Source organism: Natator depressus, chromosome 4, assembly GCF_965152275.1.
Source record: "Natator depressus isolate rNatDep1 chromosome 4, rNatDep2.hap1, whole genome shotgun sequence".
NCBI classification, from domain to species: Eukaryota; Metazoa; Chordata; order Testudines; family Cheloniidae; genus Natator; species Natator depressus.
The window spans coordinates 55,693,980-55,716,457 of record NC_134237.1 but is presented as its reverse complement, the minus strand read 5'-3'; the positions used below and the strand labels follow the sequence as shown (position 1 = coordinate 55,716,457).

The 22,478-nt window shown below is 40.4% G+C and overlaps 1 long non-coding RNA gene across 1 annotated transcript in view; it reads left to right on the top strand.

Annotated features, from left to right (window-relative positions):
- The window catches only part of LOC141986462 (uncharacterized), a 180,274-nt gene extending 158,611 nt beyond the window's left edge, over positions 1–21,663 (top strand). Inside the window, exon 3 of the long non-coding RNA XR_012639285.1 lies at positions 21,476–21,663. This is a non-coding gene — a long non-coding RNA (uncharacterized LOC141986462). The remainder of the gene's footprint in view (positions 1–21,475) is intronic.
- Positions 21,664–22,478: the final 815 nt, after the last annotated feature.

Genomic DNA, 22,478 nt, shown 5'->3' with positions numbered 1-22,478 from the left:
TCACATCAACACCACCCTATACCGGAAACCTACTGACTGCTATTCCTACCTACATGCCTCCAGCTTTCACCCTGCCCACACCACACGATCCATCGTCTACAGCCAAGCTCTGCGATACAACCGCATTTGCTCCAACCCCTCAGACAGAGACAAACACCTACAAGATCTCTATCAAGCATTCTTACAACTACAATACCCACCTGCGGAAGTGAAGAAACAGATTGATAGAGCCAGAAGAGTTCCCAGAAGTCACCTACTACAGGACAGGCCTAACAAAGAAAATAACAGAACGCCACTAGCCGTCACCTTCAGCCCCCAACTAAAACCCCTCCAACGCATTATTAAGGATCTACAACCTATCCTGAAGGATGACCCAACACTCTCACAAATCTTGGGAGAAAGGCCAGTCCTTGCCTACAGACAGCCCCCCAACCTGAAGCGAATACTCACCAACAACCACATACCACACAACAGAACCACTAACCCAGGAACCTATCCTTGCAACAAAGCCCGTTGCCAACTGTGCCCACATATCTATTCAGAGAACACCATCACAGGGCCTAACAACATCAGCCACACTATCAGAGGCTCGTTCACCTGCACATCCACCAATGTGATATATGCCATCATGTGCCAGCAATGCCCCTCTGCCATGTACATTGGTCAAACTGGACAGTCTCTACGTAAAAGAATAAATGGACACAAATCAGATGTTAAGAATTATAACATTCATAAACCAGTCGGAGAACACTTCAATCTCTCTGGTCACGCAATCACAGACATGAGGGTCGCTATCTTAAAGCAAAAAAACTTCAAATCCAGACTCCAGCGAGAAACTGCTGAATTGGAATTCATTTGCAAATTGGATACTATTAATTTGGGCTTGAATAGAGACTGGGAGTGGCTAAGTCATTATGCAAGGTAGCCTATCTCCCCTTGTTTTTTTCCTACAAACCCCCCCCCCCCCCCCAAGACGTTCTGGTTAAACTTGGATTATTGCTGTGCACATTGTAAGATGAGCTATTGCCAGCAGGAGAGTGAGTTTGTGTGTGTGGTTTTTGGAGGGGGGGTGTGTGTGTGTGGGGGGGGGGGTGAGAAAACCTGGATTAGTGCTGGAAATGACCCACCTTGATTATCATGCGCATTATAAAGAGAGGTTTCAAAGAGGGATGGGCTATTACCAGCAGGAGAGTGAGTTTGTATGTGTGTCTGTGTGTGTGTGTGTGTGGGGGGGGGGGAAGAGTGAGAAAACCTTGATTTGTGCTGGAAATGGCCTTCCTTGATGATCACTTGATGATCACTTTAGATAAGCTGTTAGCAGCAGGACAGTGGGGTGGGAGGAAGTTTTGTTTCATGGTCTCTGTGTGTATATAATGTCTTCTGCAGTTTCCACGATATGCTATGCATCCGATGAAGTGAGCTGTAGCTCACGAAAGCTCATGCTCAAATAAACTGGTTAGTCTCTAAGGTGCCACAAGTACTCCTTTTCTTTTTTCTTTTTACGAATACAGACTAACACGGCTGTTACTCTGAAACCTGTGTTAGGAAAGTTGAAGAAAGCAGAGCTGTCGTCAATGTCTTCCTAAATTCTCTTTATTAGTACAGTTTCCTTTATGGATTCATAACCTCTCACTTAATTTTGGACTACACTGGAGAAAGCACAGGACAATATGTGGCAAGGAGTGCACCTGCAGTGGTAGGAACAATAATGAGTCTTTTCCATCTCTAAATTCTAATATTTTACAACATTTTTGGGATAATGAAATCTGTTTTAAAAAGTAGTTTAGATAGGATTGAGATTTTTTTAAAAAAATTAGTAAACCAAATGCAAAAACCTGCAATACAATAATTTGACTGGGATTTTAAATGCACAAAAGTCAGGAAATGTAAGTTATAGTTCCCACAACTATAATTTGGCCGCATTGTACATATCTCTCTGAAGTCATAAAAGATAATGTCAGCATTTCCCATGATAAGATCCTGTTTTCAGTTGCTTATAACTTTGTCCAACCTAACTGTTTGGGCTGAAATTTTCCATACTTGGTGCCTCTCTCAGGCTGAATTTTTTATTTTTTGGAAAATTTCAGCTACAACAGTTCAGTTGTTTCCAAGAATGTGGCTAGGGAAAAATACATTGTTCTGAACATGTTAAAAATTCTGGCAACCTTTTCTTTGAAAATGTCCACCACCTTCATGCTTTGGAGCAGGGAATTGAAATTTAACAGAGGGATGGTCTTTGTGTCAGGAATGCGCCTATGAAAATCCACCCAAATTTTGCCAAATTATAAGCCTTTGAAAAAATCAGTTTGCATTTTCTCAGTAGAGATTTCTTCTATTTTTAGCATCTACATTTCCTGAAGATTCTGTCTACACTAGGTATGGTCTAGGCCAGGGCTGAGCTGGACTTTCCTTGGGCTGGTGCAAGCTGAACTGAGAATAGGGAGACTGTCTCTCCTGTGCTCTCAGTTACTGCCCAGCTGGGCCCTGGTGGCATGGAGGAGGAAGCTGCCTGATTTGAATGCAGTGAGGACAAGCGTCAGAGTGAGCAGGAGCATGGGAAATAGATTGGGACAAGAGGTCTGGTGGGAAAGACTGGGATTGGAGGCTGGATGGGAGTTTGGAAAATAGGGACTAGAAGGTGTGGTGGGAGAAGACTGAGGCTGGCAGGGCAAGGAGTGAGAGCCAGTGGGGTGGTTGGAATCGGGTGAGGGACGAGGGGAGACTGTGTGCAGGGGAAGAACTGGGGCAGTCTGAGCAAAAAGACTGGAATAAGGAACTAGTGGTGTGGCTGGGATACTGAGATTGAGCAAGGAGCCTGGAGAAAGCGATTAAAACAAGGCTGATGGTGCAGAAGGGCTGTTCTAAAAACATTCAGACCTGTAAACATGGTAATACAATACAACTAAATTAAAATACATGATAAAAATTAATAATTGTCCCTTTGTGTGGTTTCTTTCATCCACAGATTCCAAAAAGCTTTCCAATCTTGTCTTAGTTGAGCCACAAAACACCTTTGCAATGGGGGCAAGTATTACCCCCCTTTTACTAAATGCTGTGAAGCACAGCTGTTATAATAATAGGTCAGATTCTCAATAGCTGTAAATTAGCATAGCTCCATTGACTTCATTGCAGCTACACTGTTTGAGCATCTGGCTGATGATATTTCATTACCATCTGAAAAGTGAATATCTGGTACCAATGATCATGAGAGGATGGGAGGCACACTGATGATTAGAGGTTGTATTTCTACAAAGTGGTGGAAAACTTAAGAACTTATCCAAAAATATAACCAGAAATCTTGTGTATCGTGAAGTCCCAGTTGGAAAACAGCTGTTTGACTGAGACTTAATTTATCAAGGAGATAATGACGCAAAATATTCTTCTAAACTATGTAGACTCTATTTAAACAAAAAATAGTATCTGGGGAATTAATTAGGAGAGTGTAACACTTGCAGCTCTGACCTCAGGCCCATTGAACAAATATGATATTAACATCCCTCAAGATTGTGAACAGCAAATAGATGATTGATTTCATTTTGCTCAAACCTCACCTGAAGTTAGTCTATGACAAAGTTTGTAGTGAATATAAAGGAATTTATCTGTAGAAATTTTGAAAAAATTGCATAGCTACATTGACCCAGAGACCAGAGGTGAAATAAGAAACAGAAAAGATTTTGGCTTTAAACTATGGCTATAACTTTATTAAACTTTAAGGATAAAAATTAAAGGGTTAGTCCAATTCAACTGGGAGGAAAGATGCAAGCCTTCACCTGGAATCTGGACCTAGCTGCCAAGATCCTCTGACCTCTTTACTCACCAGTTTTGAGGGTCAGCCTGGTAGAACCACAGGCTATACAAGAGATTGAGGTTCATACCCTCACTCTTCACTGCATAGGCCTTTGACCTCCCCATCAGTTCACTGGGCTCAACTCCTGGTCCACGCTAACCAGACAACCCTGCACTGGACACCTGCTTCAGTCATGACAAACTAACTAAACTATAAGCCACAACCAACCCTCTTGGGTTCTGAGAGGCATGCAAAAACCACCAAAGCATGGGCCAGTCTAGCTCTGGGAGAAAAGTTCCTTCCTGACTCCAAATGGTGACCAGCTAGCTGACCCTTCAGCTCATCAAAAAATTCAGCAGCCTACTTTGGTCACATGCAATGTTCCCTCTAATTTTTGACAGGCCATGTGTGCAAAAAATTTCTTCTGTGTAAATTGTTGTGCTTTTGTGCACATTTTTGTGCCCGCAGTGTTTCGCCGTGTGCGTGGGGTTTAGGATCTGTGTGTGTGCACACATGCGCACAGTTTAGAGGGAACAGTGGTCACATGATATTTCCAACATATATGGAGAGTAGGGTTGGTAGAAATGCTAAAAGGGCCCTGGTAAGTGGTCAGGCTGTCTCTTCCTTGGAACGCCCTTTAAAATGATGGGGGCCAATCACCATATTCAAATCAGCCAGTCAGGCCTCATGTAGATTGAGTGGCCAGCCAGGGACTATACTAATTTGATTTAATACTGTATTTTAAATGAATTCCAAATTTATCTCTTTAAACATTTTTCTCTATGATAGGTTTACATCCTTCTATATAAATCAAGACATTTTAGAGATAAGGGTCAATCCATATCATGGAATATTTCAATAAGTACCAAATTTTTAAAACTGCTGCCCATTTAAATAGCCAAATTAAACAAGACAGAATTAAGGATGTATTGTTTCCCTTTCTAGAGCTCCCAGCTATGGTGTTATGAATTATGGAGTCCTGGAGCTGAGGAAGGAGACTGGAAGAATGTTTTGTTTAGACTGCTACAATGGCCAATTCAATGTCATATGAAGAATGCTGTAGGTTAGGAGTGAGGTAAACTGGCAGAGCTACTATAAATGTGGTGGGTTTCTGAGTTGAAATGATTTAACTTATATCCACATTTTCCTCCAAATTTCTTTCCAATGTCTAAGGCTTGTAGTATTTACTGCCACTTTACACTAGCAACTAAACACCCCCTAACAAATAAAACTATGTCCCGTTTCCCGTTTTATCACTGCATGCCTCAGATTTAAATATTTTTTACAATTTAGCTTTGATTGATATGTTTGAGTCCCACCTCTGCCACTAGCTTGCTGCATGCCACCAGCTTGCAAGTCACTGCACCTCTCTACACCTCTTTCCTTATCGGTAAAATGGGAATAATGTTACTGTGTCCCTTTGCAAAGTGATTTGAGAGCTACAGAAAAAATACCATGGAGTTAGATATTTATTATTTATAGTTTCCCTAACGAGCAGATCTTGTAAGTGCTCTTCACAGAGAACTCCAAAAGAAAACTTAGTTTTCCCACTAAATTTGTGTGTGTGGCAAATTGCAATTATGTGACACTACTCATAGGGTAGAAATGCAAGCATGTGCACAAGTCTGTGAAGGATTGGGGGCTTAGATTGTAAACTCTTGAGGGCAGGGACTGTCTTCTACTGTGGGCTTGTCTACACGTAAAACACCACAGCTGCACTGCTGTAGTGCTTCAGTATAGACACTATCCACACCGATGGGAGGGATTCTCCTGTTGGCATAGATAGTCCACCTCCCTGAGAGGTGGTAGCTAGATAGATGGAAGAATTCTTCTGTTGATCTAGCACTGTCTATATGGGGATTTAAGTCAGCTTAACTACGCCGCTCCAGGGTGTGGATTTTTCACACCACAAATGGTGTAGTTATGCCGACCTACTCTTCTAGTGTAGATCAGGCCTGAGTGTTAGTACAGCGCCCAGCAGAATGAGGTCACTATCTCAGTGAGGCCTCTGGGAGCTACTGTAATCCAAATAAGAATATTGAGAAATAAGTGAGCTAGATTCTTATTCCAATTACCACAGTTTAAAAACTGAGTCATTCACTATTTAGAACAGTCTGGGCTCAATGTTCTGATCATATTTCTGTTTAGGCTACTGTTTTTGTTTTTTTTTTTAAAGTATGTAATGTGCCATAGATGCTACTCACTGACTATAAAAGACAGTGTTGAACGTCTGGACTCAGCATGTGTGTAATCTAGAATCTGCAGACCAATGCATTCTGTTCCCAGACTCTCGTGAGCAGTCATTAAATCTTCTACTTTATCTGCAGCAGCAGCTTTAGAACCGCATGAAGGGCAGATCAAGTTGAGGTTATGAAAACACTTGTGTCTGATTCACTGAGAAAGAAGTTACATGGAGACAGCTCTGTAAACATGAATGGTTTGTAATCTGGATAATGTCTCTAGCACGCACAGATTCTTCATAGTTCTTTGGTTTTGTTCTCATGTGCACTGCAATAGAAGGATCGAGTCTGGGACCCCTTTAAAGATAATTTTACAAAAAAGAGGAGTCAGTTACTTGGATTCATTAGAAAGTTGATCCACTAACCAATTTTAATAGTCCAGGTCAGCTCTTGCATACCTGTATTATTATTAATCATAATGATGACATATAGCATGCATTTTCAATGTGCATGTGATAAGGTGGGAGAGCGCTCACAAGCCCCAGTGCACTAGGTGGGGATATAAAGATAGAGGGGAAGTGGCTGTGGTTGTGGCTACCTGGGGGATTGATGTGCCTTTTCTCATCCCAGGTGGTTACGAAGCTAGAAAGGTCTGTAGCAGTTGGGACTGTTCTGAGTAGCTTCATTTTATCTGGATTTCTGGATTCAACTCATGAAAACCCAGCAGAAAGGAGCTGAAACTCTGCTGCTAAGGAGACTATTATTCATCTTCCTTGGCTGGAGATTCTACCCATTGGCCTACGGTATTTTACAAATAGAAAGGACTTGATTATATCTCAAAGTCACAACTGAATGTTGGAGCACAGTCTATACTAGTCCCCAGCAAAAGCTCCAGGAAATGTGCCACAGCAGTGTCGTGGCTTGGAAGTTCTTGGGCATGGAAGGGGATGTAGATGTACACAGTCCTGTTCTCCTCCCTGAAGCCAGCCACCTTTCCTGATGAATGCACAAGGGGTGGGAATACAGTCATGGTCCTGCTCCTTCCAAGCCACCTTTTTATCCTTTGGACAGGCTAGTGCTGCTGACGAGGCTGAAGTTGGTTCCTTATTCCCAGCTCCCAGTTCCTTATTCAAAAGCCAAATTTTAAAAAAATTCTCCAGGTATGTTTAAATTTTTAGAAATTTCAACAAAATAAATGAGTTTGAAGTTTGACAAAATGTATTCGGTAACCCAAGAAGTATGATGTCAAAGCCCACAGCATTTTGCACAGGTATAAAGCTTTGGGTCATGGAGTGGCATGTCTCAGCTATTTCAAAAAGGTCTATAGTCATAAGGCCATGTCATTTGGAGTGACATGAGAAGTCTTTTGTCATTTATATATCCTCAAATCTCAGTTACCTTTTCAAGTTAAGGCATAATTATACCATTTGGGACTGAGGTCTTGTTTGTATCTGAGAAGTGTATTCCTTCTATATATGGATATTATGGATATTCCTTCTATATATGGATATTAAAATTTCCTTGGAAGTTTGCTGAAGTCATAGCAAAATCACTGAACAGAGGATTGGGAAAGAAGATGATTCCATAATTCCATTGTCTTCTTGCAGTAAGGATTAACTAACAAGTTAATGCTGAATATTTTTATTGGTGATATTGGAGCAGGCATTGGGACAATGATAATTTTATATAACTGGTTATAATATAGCTTGAAAAACTAGATTTGAGTTCAATAATTTCTCCTTCATTGTTCCAATCCAGTTGCTTAAGGTGGATTAGATGATGAACACTAGCTGTTGATGATGTTAGATGATGAATCCCATAGCTGTTGTATATATTCATTTTCTATCTCCTATGTTGTTTGGAATTTATTGCAAGATACAGTGTTACAAAAAAATAATTTGTAAAGGGTATTTTTATTACAGCAGTGACTGGAAGTCCAAAGGAGATTGGTGCCCTGTTGTGTTAGGTGGTGTTCAAGCATATAGTCACTGCCCTTAAGAACGTGCAGCTTAAATAGATAAGACAGAAAAAAGATGGGAGGGGAAACAGAGAGACAGTGACTCACACAACCTCACAGGAAATAGCAGAGCTGGGAAGAGAACCCAGGTCTCCTGATTCTCAATCCCGTCTGTGCCTTAGCAACTGGGCCACTCTGCTTCTCAGTAATAAAATATCAGAGCCTAAAATTTAGGGAAAGAAAAACACCCTTCAGTTCTATGAAGTAAAGTCAAGGCCTGCAGTAGTCAGCTTATGAAGGGGGATTCAGCTGGGATTTTGTTACTCAGGACTGTTTTTGCTGTAGTACAATGATACAACATTATTTACATCGCAAATCTGGTTTTCCTTTAATTGTTTCCGTTACAAGCGGATCATCCTCCTTTAGCTTAATCAGTGTCTGATTAACTTTTGCGTCTCGTCCTTGCTGTGCTCTTATTTTGAAGGCCACTGTGACAGATAACATTACTCTTTGCTTGTCATAAAGGCACTTAGTTATTAATCAAAAGTATTTTCCTGTTAAAAATAAATGCTATATTTTAAGTGTTTTATTGTACTTACTAAGGATGAGGGGGAAAGACTCTGTTAATGAGAGTTAGTAGTGATTTTTTTCATGCCCTAAGTTCATTATATAGCAGTGTGGTGTGACAGGCCAGATGGCTACAGGAGAGTGTTAGAAGGCAGATATATTAGTCCCAGATTAAGCAGGTCCATTTTCCCTGGGTAAGGTAACAGGGGCAGTTCCAGAACAAGACAGAACTTGCTGGAACAAATTCAGGCAGGCAGGCTAATTAGGACACCTGGAGCCAATTAAGAAGCTTCTAGAATCAATTAGGGCAGGCTGGCTAATCAGGGCACCCGAGTTTAAAAAGGACCTCACTTTAGTTTGTGGTGTGCGTGCGAAGAGCTGGGAGCAAGAGGCACTAGGAGCTGAGAGTGAGAAGGTGTACTGCTGGAGGACTGAGGAATACAAGCATTATCAGACACCAGGAGGAAGATCCTGTGGTGAGGATAAAGAAGATGTTGGGAGGAGGCCGTGGGGAAGTAGCCCATGGAGTTGTAGTTGTCACGCAGCTGTTCCAGGAGGCGCTCTTGACAACTGCAGTCCACAGGGCCCTGGGCTGGAACCCGGAGTAGAGGGCGGGCCCGGGTTCCCCCCATACCTCCCAACTCCTGATCAGACACAGGAGGAGTTGACCTGGATTGTGGGTTCCACCAGAGGGGAAGGTCTCTGGACTGTTCCCCGACCCACATGGTGGATCAGCAGAGACTACAGGGATTGTTCTCCTTCCTTTTTCCCATGCTGGCCAGTGATGAGGTTAGCTGAGTGAACGGCAGGTTTGAGCCACTAGCAAAAGTGGCCAAACTGACGGCTGCCGTGAGTCTCTGAGGCAAGCAAATCCACCAATAAGCACAGGACCCACCACGGCAGAGGAGGAACTTTGTCAGAGTGGTGATAGTTCATGGTCTTTTGGTGGTTTCCTTATAAACTCCAGGCTAAAACAACTGGTGGTATAAATGGGTGGAGCTCCATTGACTGGTTAGAATTTTGCTACTTTGAGGGATTTACACCTGACATTTGGCTACAACATGGATACTTGTTTACAGTCCAAATGTAACACCACCACTGTCCCTCCTCCCTACTGCTGCCTCATTTGTCTTGAATGATATAATGTATTAAGAATAATTAGTTCTAGGGAATCCCATTCCCCACAGTGTGGTTGTGTCTGCACTGTAGCAGATTGCATCTGAGTGGCAATTCCTGCTTCACCTTGGAATGGAGACTTCTCGATATTTAAAGGTTTAGGACACAGAAGACAAATAGCAGTGGTGTAAATGACAGATGGATTTAGCCTGTGGAAGGGGTTATCATGCTGTGGTGGTCTCCTTAACACTCTCCAAGCTAGTAAGTGTGATGCTGGCACTTTCAGATCCTAAAACCTGGCATGTGAACACTGCTGCAAACTGTTTAGTGGTGGTGCATGGGACAGTCTGGTTCCTCACCTGACAAGAATGGAATAATTAATTTTGATCCCCAAAAGACAGAGCAAATAAAGACCAAGAAATATAGCTGATCAATAGCTCTGCATCTTGGAGTCTACAACAGGAATCCAATCAAAGGGCATCATCGTGAAACATGCTCCAACTCAATACTCTAGTAAATGTGAGAAGTCAAGAAGAAATGCAGACTCTGATTACCCAATCCCCACTACTGTGCATTGGACACAATAAATATTTCTGTTCTAGAAACAATTATGTGCAACATGAGCACAGGTGCATCAGATGCAGGTGAAAAGCCTGTCTGTCTCTTAGGATGGAGATGGTTGTTCATTCTTTTGTAAACATTATCTCTTTCATGCAGGCCAGGTCAGGGACATCTGCAGGTTTGGGTTTTTTTTGCTGTTTAAGAGCCAGTTGCATAAGATGACTGGGCTGTTTTAATTTGTACATCTGACTTTTGGAAAATAGTCTGTGTTTTGTTCTGATAAATCCACATTCATTGTTCATTTGGGGTGGAGCTCCTTAGTTTTCTAATGTTTCTTTATCTTTTGGTTTATCTACTCCACACCCTTTTCCCTTGCTTTGAACTGAGTGGGTCATGTTGGATAGCAAATAACTCATGATGGCTCTAATTGATTCCTGTTCCTACACCATTTAAAGACGGATTTAGTCTTTGCTTACACACATTCCTTTTAAATGAGTATTAGATTCAGCTGATTCAATACACAGTATTGACAAGCCCAGTCATTCAAAAATCATGAGTCATGTCCTCAAAACCATGAACGATTTAAATAATACATTCGCCTTCTGATTTTTTGAAACTTTCACATACAGCTGGATGACATTTTCAAACTTTTCTTTACACCCATGAAGATCAGATTTTTTTTTTTTAAATGAACCTGAAATTCTCAGGTATTCATTTGATTCCAAGAGCTGCAACTTTAAGAAGGTTTCAGAGTAACAGCCGTGTTAGTCTGTATTCGCAAAAAGAAAAGGAGTACTTGTGGCACCTTAGAGACTAACCAATTTCTTTGAGCATAAGCTTTCGTGAGCTACAGCTCACTTCATCGGATGCATACCACAGAATGCATACCACAGTATGCATCCGATGAAGTGAGCGGTAGCTCACGAAAGCTTATGCTCAAAGAAATTGGTTAGTCTCTAAGGTGCCACAAGTCCTCCTTAACTTTTAGAAGCACAGTAAATATCGTAAGACTCATAATAAAATCATTAGAGTTGGCAGCATTGAATAAAATCAAAGTGTTTCTGAAAACATTCTCTCAAATAAAGACTCGAATGTATTTTGGCTGTGTCTGCACCCCTATTTCATTTGCTTTTTCTCATATATTCCAGAACATGAACTGACAGGAATGTTCACGGAAAGAGCAAATCTTAAATTCATATTAGAGAATAATTGTGGAAAGTGAATTTGGAAATCATAAGTATTTATGAGCACTCAAGCACTAGAAAACTGAGTAAAAGTTAGTCATCTAATTAGGAAATCAGAACAATACCATGTGAACTGTACCTAATGTAACTTGCACAGCTCAAATTTGAAACCCTCAAAGTTAGCTGTTGACAGACTACAGATCAAGAATTATTGATACAAATTATTTGGCAAATGATTTAATAGAATGAACAAATTCAATACAGTCATAAGTTGCTTGCAGACAATTAGCAAACAGAAAAGCAGGTTGCATTCATTGAATAAATTTATTATGTATTATTTGCTGAGCTCTAGTATTAAAATATTTCAAACAAGAAATATTTACTTTAATAAAACAAAAATGTCTCCATCCAGTTTCAGAGTTGACTATGAAAACATTGATGTACATGGGAAGAGTCCTGAACCAGTCTTGATTGTACATTCATGTGGTGATTTTTCTGGTTTTGTATTCAGACAACTTTGATTCCCCAAATCTGGTCTGTTAATGGGTTCTTAAAATTGCCAGGACCATATAGCTTTCTCTTTGTTGCCTCTCACTGCTAGGCCTACTTCCTTCCACCTCAGCCTTCGGCCCAGACACCCTCCTAACCTTTCTCTCCTGTTGCCTGCTTCCTACCTCCTTTTCCAGATCCTCCCACTGAATAGGTCCTTTTTCTCCAACTCCCGTGCACCATTCTGTTATCATGATTGCTATCAGTACCTGATACTTGTTTTTATAGCTGTAGGACACTGAGAGTCACAACTGGTTAACTGATAAATGTCCATAAAGAAATAGTCCCAATCCTAACACCGTCTGATCAAGGCGAAAGCAGAAATCAGTTCAGAATTTCAGAACTCTTTGATGTAATAAACAAGAATATATGAATAGGATGGGATTAGGTTGCTGATGGTTGTGAAACCTTGTTAATATGTAGTCCTTTTGCACAGTGAATAGCACTTTTTTTGGTTTTTTTTTTTTGCAAAGTGAGTCATATTGAACCAATGTTCAACAAGCTGGTACATATGATAGTTGATTTTTTCATTTTCATAGTCTAAGAATTAGGTTAATTTATACCTTGGTATCTGAGCCTATTCTTGTAAGAGAGTCTCTACTTTTCATGTAGTATGGAAGGACTGCTGCATGCTATGATAAGTTCATTCCATTGTGTTCATGTGACATTGATTCATGTATTGCTATCTTTTCAGGATACTTTATTGTATTTCTATAATGCTGTGAATGTAAAGAATCCTACTATGATGGTCTGGTTGATAAAGTGACTGTTATCTTGGAGCTGGATTAAAACAAACATTTGGATGGCTTAGTGATAGAGTATGAGGACTGGGAGTGGTGCTGTGCCTTCTTATAAATGAAATGCTTCACTGGCTGCTTATCAAAGATCACAACACACACAGCTCCTTATCCTCCCCAAGCCCACCAAGATACTGTATACTGCACTCACTTTATTATCCACATCAATCCTCTCTTTTATCTGTGTGGAGACTGAGATCTGGTCTACACTTAAAAATCAGATCAACCAAGCTACATCACTTCGGGCTGTGAAAAATGTTGTGCCCTGTGAGACATAGTTAGGTTGATCTAAGCCTGGGTATAGATGCAGCTCGGTCAACAGATTAATTCTTCTGTTGACCCAGTTGCTGCCTTTCAGAGAGATGGATTAAGTACATACACAGAAAACCTACTTCCATCACTGTAGGAAGCGTCTACACTCCAGTGCTATAGCAGCACAGTTGGAGCGCTGCTTTAGCGGCTGAAGTGTAGACATGGCCCAAATTGTATACCTAGATGCTATTGTACACCTTCTAGCCGAAGCAATCTGTTCTAACAAAGGACCCGGTCCCTCTTTGTAACCCACTAAAACAGACTCCTGCACCTAGGCAGAGTCCTGTTGGTTTCAGTGGGTCTCTGCCTGTGTGCAAGGCTTAGCAGATTGCACCGGAGGACTAAAGCCATATTGATATACATAGTCTTGACAGTCAAGTTTTTACACTTGGTGAGATATTTAATAGATTATGTCCTTTGTATCTAATGCATACTACTTTGGGGACATTATTTCCTTTTCTAGAAAGGAATTTGTAGATTTTTTACTCTAATCAGTCCCTGCAAGGATTTAAATATCCTTATATATATTAGTCCAGTCCATTTCAATACTGTTATTGGCCCAGAAGATTTAAATGAGGTATAAGGAATTACCCAGTTGTACTGACCTCTGGTAATGGCCCTTACCCTCTGTTAAGAATGTATGCATGTCAGAATGATCCTAAATTGTCCTGATGGAAAAAACATAAGGGGAAGAAATATACACCAGCAAAAAGGGCTTGAATATCATGACTTCATCCAGTGGATGGAGTCATCGTGTAAGAAATAATGTTTGTAGCCTTTCCAGTCAAAAGCATCGTAAAAATTCCTGGTACAGCTTTGGCTAGTTGTGAATGCTGAAGTTAAGGTTTAGCTACGGTTTCCATTTTAACTCACCAGTTCATTTGCTTATACCTTTCTCAGATAAATTCTTGCTTAATATTTGTGATGCCTAGTCTTAGCCCAGTGGTCTAGTTTTTGGAAAATTTGAGCGAAATCAATTCAGCTGTTTGAGTTACAAGTGTATGGCACATGTATAGTCTCCATGTACACCAACTGAAATTTTTGTGCTTACATAACTCAAACAAAACTGCTGTTATAAATAAATCTCAAACTAGGCTTGTTTTACAGTCCTAATTTGAGAATTAAAATTACTTTACATTTTAGAAATAATAGTTCATTATTTTTAAGGCTGATGGTTTTGCCCAGGCATAGTAGAATTTTTTTCATGAGTAAAATAATTTAGCATATTGAACATTAATGGATAAGAACACCATTAGGTAAGGCCATCTGAGATTACAGATACATTTTACATATGTATTTATTAAGACCTATTTTAGTTAATCCCTCCTACGTTTAGTGTGTCTTAACTTAAAGGATACAATCAAAGTACACAATCATGCTTCTGAATTGTTTTTCAAACTACTGTTACAAATAACACCTAAGATTACTACAATTGAATGAACTCATAGCATTTAAAAAAAATCAATGTTTTCTACCCTTTTGCTTATGCATTTGACAGTACTTTGTGCATAATCATTTTTACTGTTTCTCTGTGTAGATTTTCTATTTCACCTGTTTGTGTGGGTCTTTCACACATCAGCAGAGGAAAGGAAAACATTTTTTCAAAACATGAAAAATGTTTTGACAAAAATGTTTCTAAAACTAAAAACTTAGAAGAGCACTCAGGAGCAGGTATAATATCTAAAACTACTTTTAGCTCATTGTTTTACAAATTAACTAGATTTCAAGTTGATTGTATCCCTTTAAATTTATGCTGCTAAAGCAGTTTAACAGCACTAAGGCATCTTGAAAGCAAATTTGCCCCCATTTTCTTCTCTTCCTTAAAAGCAGTCAAGGAAATTAACTACATGAGCTAGTGTTTGTGCACTATTAATGTCATGAGACCAAGCATTCAAAAATTAGAAAAATCCAGCAATAAAGATTTCTACCATCCACTACACTAACTTGACTAGATTATGTACATACAGTATTTGCTACTTCCATTTGCCCTGTTAAATGCAAACCTTAATAAATCATTCTTTGGTATGTAATCTGCACTACAAAGCTATCCAATTTGGCTGAGGTAATATTTTTGTAAAATCTTGAACTTTTGGAACCTCCTGACTTTTGAGTGTGTCGTACGATTCTCAGCTCTAGCATATGCTTACATTATTAATCTTGGTATTATTCAGTGTTTGTATTACAGTGTGTCTACAGGCCCCAACTCTGATCAAGGCCTCATTGTGCTAGGCACCAGGCAAGCATGCAGTAAGAGACAATTTCTGTCCTGATGAGCTTATAATCAGACAAGGGTGTAAGAGAGGAAATATTGCTATCTCCATTTTACAGATGGGGGACAACGTCAGGGAAAGATTATATAATTTGTTCAAGGTCTCCCTGGAAGTCTGCGACACAGCTGGCAACTGAACCCCCATCGCTAAAGTCCCAATTTAGTGCCTTAACCACAAGACATTCCTATCTCTCAGCTCACCTACATTTAATATTAATAAACAGCAATAGTATAGATGTTGTCTCTTCCGTAGAACAAAAATCTCGTGACAAAAGCCAGTGGCCACTTCAGTAGAAATAAACTCGTAGGATAAATAAACTTGGTCAGTGGCACGGTAACTATTTACATGGGCTGGGAACTGCTCCTTAGAATGTAGATATCTTTAGGCATATCAAAATGGTGTAACGCTGTCTATCTGTCTAGAATTTTATAGCACATTCATCACCACGGTGCCTGAGCATTATGTGACTTGGTATCAAGCCAAAAGTTCTAGCCCAGCATGATTTTACAATGGCAGCAAAGACTAGCAGTAACACCCCTCAGTACCCCGCTGCTACACATTTTGAATCACGTGGATTACTTTTCTTTTTCTTAATCAGATTGCTTTATAATGATCTGCCAGAATCTAATTGCTCTCTGAATCTGCTTCCACATCCGGTGAGGCCTTTTTTAAATCATAGCCAAGACAAATTACACCCTTTGTTGTGAAAGTTGGGGCTGGGGAAGAAGCTGGGTGTTGTGTAAGAAACAAGTTTTGTTTAAAGTTGAATTTCCTACTAACGATGGTAAACAATGTCATTATGAAGTGAGCTGTAAGAATAGCTGACAGTAGGGTAGTGCTGATCACGGTCAGATGTTTGGTAAAACTCTGGGTGAATAAGAGAGCCGGTAGATGTTTGTCTAATGAGAAAGCAGGGAGACTGGCCGAAATGATATTTACAGTTCTCATGAAATTACAAAGGCATATGTATATTTTTTAAAAAGCTCAGGCTCAGCCAGGTTTGGGGCCTCTGTCTGAGTTAGAGTTGAGAGGGCTGGGAACTGGAGCCTTCACCTGCTTCAAGGAGGACAGCCTTGCTGGAGTTCATACAGTATGCATGGCACATTGCTGCAGTATAACTTTTATGGCTTTTAATGACTCCGAACCACCTCATCACTTGAGAGGGAATATGTTGGAGTTTGCCTTCACTCAGCCTGACAAGGTGATGGGAGGTATATATCCCCCTTACATGAAAACGCTTGTCAGTTGTATCAAATTTGGTAAGACAAGCACCAATGTCACCTTGAGAAAAATGTAACTCAGCTGACATCCGATGCGTATGCGTATACCAGATGCTGCAACACAGCCTAATTTCAAGTGATATATGCAAATACACCCTATTTTGCCTTTTTCTGTTTCCACAATGCTTTCTCTCAATGCTGCATCTTTACTGATTAAAAACTTTGTGCAGCTTCTTCTGAGTTCCCTGTTTAAACAGGCAACAGGGGAGAATTCTCTACCATATTGTTGTACAACTTCTTCTAAGTCGTTTCCTGTTTAAATAAGTAACCAGGGAGAATTTTCTGCTATGCTGTTTGGTTTTGTATTTAAAAAAAAAAAACCCACAAAAAATGAACAAACAAAAAACCCCCACCCTGAATTCAGAGCTCTCAACCTCCTGTTCTAATTTTATTTTATGGTTTGGGTTACACTGACACAGCCAGCCAGCCTCAGTTCAAAACACCATGATTAGATATTAGTGGATTATCTGGCTTTGTAAGCACTCTGGAGCATATTTATCCCTGATGTAAGTCCATTGACTTCAGTGGTGTTACTGCAGTAATGAATTTGGCCCTTTCTGTTAAACACTAGTTCATTAATAGTCTGTGGTGTGTGAAAGCCAGACTTACAGTAACCATAGCTTACACACTTTGCTGGGAACACGTTGCCTTCTGCAGAAGTGTGAATATAATAATTGTGCCTGTCTAAGAGCCTGATTCTTCTTCCACTCTGTGCATGGAACTGCTGTTGCATTCCCACTGGGAATTTCCCAGTCTCTTAAGTACTGATGGATGAACCGTTTTGTCCCATTTTATCCACTCTGAAACATAATCCTCCCTGACAACTAAACTTCAAATCAAACTTTTTCTTCAATTTTAGTTTTAATTTCACACATCTTGGCATGTCTTGGTTTTGACTCAAACACTGCAAATACTGAAAAGTGCTAAACCTTCCCTCCCCCATTTATGTGGAAATAAACTGGAGTTCCAGGCGCTCAGCACCTGTCAGAATATAGGAGAGATAGGTGGAGGAGACATTAACCCCCTTAGTTCCTTTACCCACTCCTTGTAGGAGCCAGAGTATCAAGCTTTGCAATCTATCAGTTTTTCAAATGTCTGCACTCGGACTGGCTACTAAGAGCTGTCCAAATACCAGTTAGAGTACTAGGATTGCCATATTGAGATCTGATTGAGATGTAAGCATAACAGGCCAAATTCTGTACTCTTTACTAGTGCTGAGTAGTAACTAACTCCACATTGGTGTAAATGAAACTGCTTGTGGAGTCAAGCATTATTTAAATGGGTGGCAGGATCTGATGATCAGGGCTGGTGGGAGAAAGGAGGCTCTGGGTTCAGGCCTTCCCCAAAAAATCAGTAACTGGAGTGAGATGGGGGTGAAATGGGAGGAGGTGATGTCCCAGCAAACATGTACTTGGGCCCCAAATTTCTTTCTAGGAGCCTACTGGTGGTTATTCCAATGAGATTATCCACAACCCATCAGAGTTCAGGAAATCATACGGGGAGGGGGAAGGATTATAGTTACATAGTAACAGCTATGCACTATTCCTGCATTTAGCATGGCTGGGACAATTCAGTTTGTCTAAAAAATCTTAATTTAAAAGCCACCATCAACCTTAACATTTAAATCTTATGGTCGTGCATCATGTAGTACTGACGACAGCAGAAACATTGTGATTGGCAGCCAATTGATTAAGTTTATAGGTTTTTAGGGGCTTGGGTGTTTATTTAATAAGGATGTATGAAAAAGTCCGAGGGTAAGAGAGGGCAGTTGTGTTGTCTAGGAAAGATTCAAAGGCAGCGGGCAGCAGCAGTGGTTGAAAGGTCTTTATTACACTGCTGCTGTCTAGCCAAACTTGAAAACGAGACATATTTGCTCACATGGCTGGAGTTTATCATGCAAAACGAGTAATTATATTTGAATTGTGTCAGCCAACCACCCTAAAATGAAGGGAAGTCAATGAATGTTACTCCAAGGAGAAGGGGATTATTAGTTATAATTATACTCAGTGTCCAAGAGAAATGCTTCATTCTCCCCAAATCTGTTGCAAAGAGGGGAGGGGGGACTTCAGTACTTCTTTTGATGCTTAAACTTTCTGAAGGAAGCATTTCCTTGCAGAAATTCCAGCTAAACAGAAAGTATTATGTGGCTAGTTAAATATCTGGGGGCCCCACTTGGGCTGTGTGTAACTTACTAAAGACAGTTTAAAATGTGCCCTGTAACAAATCTGCCGATTTTAGCATAATTCAGAATCCACGATTTTCTTATAATAACAGACCTGAACAGAGTTTGCTGTGATTCATTAAATAATAGTTAATCTAGAAATGCCTGCATTAGCCATTTGCAGAATATAGCATCATAGCCACATAACAAGAGAAAACCAAAGGCAAGATTCTTAAATCTGTTGCTATAGGTGGAGATCGCAGAACTGCCTACAGTTAAAGTTCCCTAACGCATTCCATTACAAGACTTTGTTTCCAGTAGTTTATAGCTTCAACCATTCGGGCTGAAATTTTCCATAATGCACATCTGCCTCTGTCTTTTTTTTTTTAAAGTTTCTCTAAAAATGGCTTAGCTGTTGCTGAGATCAGGGTTAGGGGGAAAAAAACCATTGTCTTTCCAATTATAAAAATTCTTATTATTAATTGTTGAGAAGCTGTAGTGCCTGGGGTCAGGGAAGTGTCTTTTACTGTCCCTGGGCAAATCACCTAACAACTGGCTGAATGATAGGCCTTTAATAATCGCCATTTGCACATGCTTAATAGGTACATGTTAGAGTTTGACAGCAAAACTCTCTGAAGATTCAGTTTGGAGTGAGCATACTCCGGAGCACTTCCTGCAATTGTTCTTTTAGGCTACCAGAGGCAGCTATCATGCTGGCTATCAGAACTGGGAGCAGGGCAACTCTCCTATGCTCCCAATTCTCCATCTGCTGGTGTCCAGGAGAAGGAGGAAACAGCCTGAGTTGAACACAGAGCGATGATGAGAAAAAAGTAGACAGGGGCAAGTTAGGGGGTGGGAGAGTAGGCATAGAGGGGGACAGAGGCAGGCTTGGTTGAACAGGAGTGGAGAGAGGTAGCAGGGAAAGAAGTTGGTGTGATAAGAGCAGAAGGGGACAGAGTACAGGGGAACAGGGGGAGAGGATTTCTAATGACCACCAGAGTATACTAGACCCTGGAACCGAAAACAGGAGTTCTGAAACACTACATTTCTTTGCTAGCTAGCTAACAGCTGTGAAACCCACTGGCAAAGTGTGTGTACCATTTGTGTCTACAGGCTGGTCCATATAGAGGATAATAGCCTACTACTGCTACTAATTACTCTGTTAGCTCAAGTCACTGAGGTTTGTGCTGCAGCTCTAAACATTCCAGCCTTGCTGATGAGCCATGGATTTCTATTTCGTTTTGATTTTTTAAAAAAGTAGGAAATGACGTACCAGAAATCTACGTTAAAAAGAATATTAAGTGTACAAAGTCAAATGTTCACAAAGCAGGAAATGCCAGAATTAGGGTTGCCTGTGGAACCTTCATTCAGCCCCCTTGTACGTATGCATGATACATGACCACGTACTATTTTTTCCTCAGGCCCCTAGCTTGTTTATTCAGTGCACGGGATGGGCAGTCCTTAGGGAGTGGTTCAGGGTTGTACAGTGAACAAAGCCGTGGTGTGTGCCTCATTTGTGGCAGAAGTTGGAAGACATGTAGTGAATGAGGCAAGGCAGGAAGGGAAAGCATGGTCTTGCAGTTTAGGCAGGATTTGGACATGGCCCAGACGTGTGGGGTGAGATAGAAGTAAAAGAGGACACCCAGATTGCAGACCTAAGGGACAGGTTGAATGGTTGTCCGTTCAACTGTGAGATCAAGGGACCACCTTGAAGGAAAGATGTGTTCAGTTTTGCTGATGTTAAGCTTGAATAGATAGGAAGATATATAGGAGATGTCAGAGGGGCAAACTGAGGTACAGAATTGGATAGAGGGAGAAAGACCAGGAGAGAACAGGTAGATTGGTAAGCCATCCGCCTAAGGAAGGGGGAGGCTGAATCTAATATTCTCTGTACATTGGGATGCCAAATTCTACAACCACCGCATCACAGCTGAGATCTGTTGGCCCAGTGAGGCTGCACATTGTAGAGAGGTTCTACTGTAGAAAATCCTTTTCTCCAGTAGCTGCGCACATCGCAACTGACATTTTTTTTGGAGTCCTAAATCACTTTCATTTATGGTGTGAAGTATTTGTCAAATCAGTGTTTCAGAGGGGGAAAAATCATTTTAAAGTTTCCAAAGTGACATTGTTCTCATTGTTCAGTGTGTGGTTTTGGACAAAACTGGATGTTATGCAGAGGCTCAACCCATCAGATGTGTAACAGAGATTTAAAGCTGCTCTGGGTAGCTGTTGTTTGCTGGTTCTTGGGTTATTTTCCTGTACAGTCTGGCATCTGCTGAATACTTCAATCTGCACAATGTAATTTTTTTGGATTAGTTGTAGTTTAGTAGTTTATTTCAGCAGACAGCCAGCCTTTTATATCACATATAAATTACCATATGTCACATTGTCTCCATTCATGTCTCAAAAGTTAGTTAGGCCTTTCTAACTCTGTAGTGCAAATTTTGTGTCCGAAAATTAAATTGTTTTCCAGGGCACTTTGCAGGTGCAGAATGGGTCTTCTATGTACAGTACTATTGTAAAATGATTAGCATGTGATTAGAGCCCCTAATAATTTATGGGAAATTTTGCCTAATTCTGCAGATTTTTTGTGTTTGGGTGTGAAAATCTGTTTAAAAGCAAGTTTACAGTATATGTGAATGCTAGTAGTTTGTTTGGTAAATTATTTATATTGTGTTGAAAATCTTAAAATAAAACTTCATTTCAAATTTTAATCCCTGATCATTTTATCCCTTCTTTACCTTTCTGGGAAAGAGAGACTGCTTCTACCAGAGGATGATGTGTCCAGCTCCTATCTTCCCTTGCAAGGCCAAGTCACCGGGTGAGAAGATTCAGGGAGGAAGGTGGTGTGACAAGAAAAACGCCAAAATCTCATTAGAGTTCAGCAAAAGTTGATGTCTAGTGGTCCCATTTTTGATGCAAGCTTTGCTTGAAACGATATACCAAACAGATGGAAATCACCCAGCTGGAAAGCTGACCACTTTCATGTACCCTGAGTGAAATAATTGACATTTAAAACATTTTCTTAAGTAAGTCACAACGTTACAGATTATTGTTCTCCTTAATATCATGGCTGCCAAAAAGTGACCTAACTTTCAGAGGTATTCAGCAGCCCCAGCTCCCATTGACTTCAGTTGTGGGTGCTCCACATCTCTGAAAATCAGACTATTTTTTATTTATGTACCTAAATGTGGAGTTAGGTGCCAACCCCCCAGCCCATGAAACATTAATGGGAACATATAGATGATTGGAAAAAAGTGTACTCCACTGAACAGAAATAGGATGATCCTATTACATGATGTAAGCAAGTGGAATTTCCTGCCATACAGACTATATGTAATCTAGATTTATAGCCTTCCTTGATAGGTAACTCAAAATACAGACTATAAATCACATTCTAAGCTTTCTTTCCAAGCTTAGCTTTTCCTTTACATTCCCTCCTTTATCCTAGTCCCTGGATTTCTCTCCCACAGAGAGACACTTCAGAGCCCCTATAGCCTCATTTGAGCTAATGAGTTTCACCTGCCAGTATAAGTCGGCTATAATCACTTACACATGGCTCTAACACCTGAGTTTAGGATGGCTCACTGGAACAGCCCTGTATTCTGATGTGAGATCCTAGAAACTGTCATCCTCACACACAATGCTACTCTCCTGAACCAACCAGCCAGTTTCAGAGGTACATGTTTACCAGCTACTTTATGGAAATCTTAAATCAACTAGCAATGCTATACGTTATAAGAAACATCACCAGGAG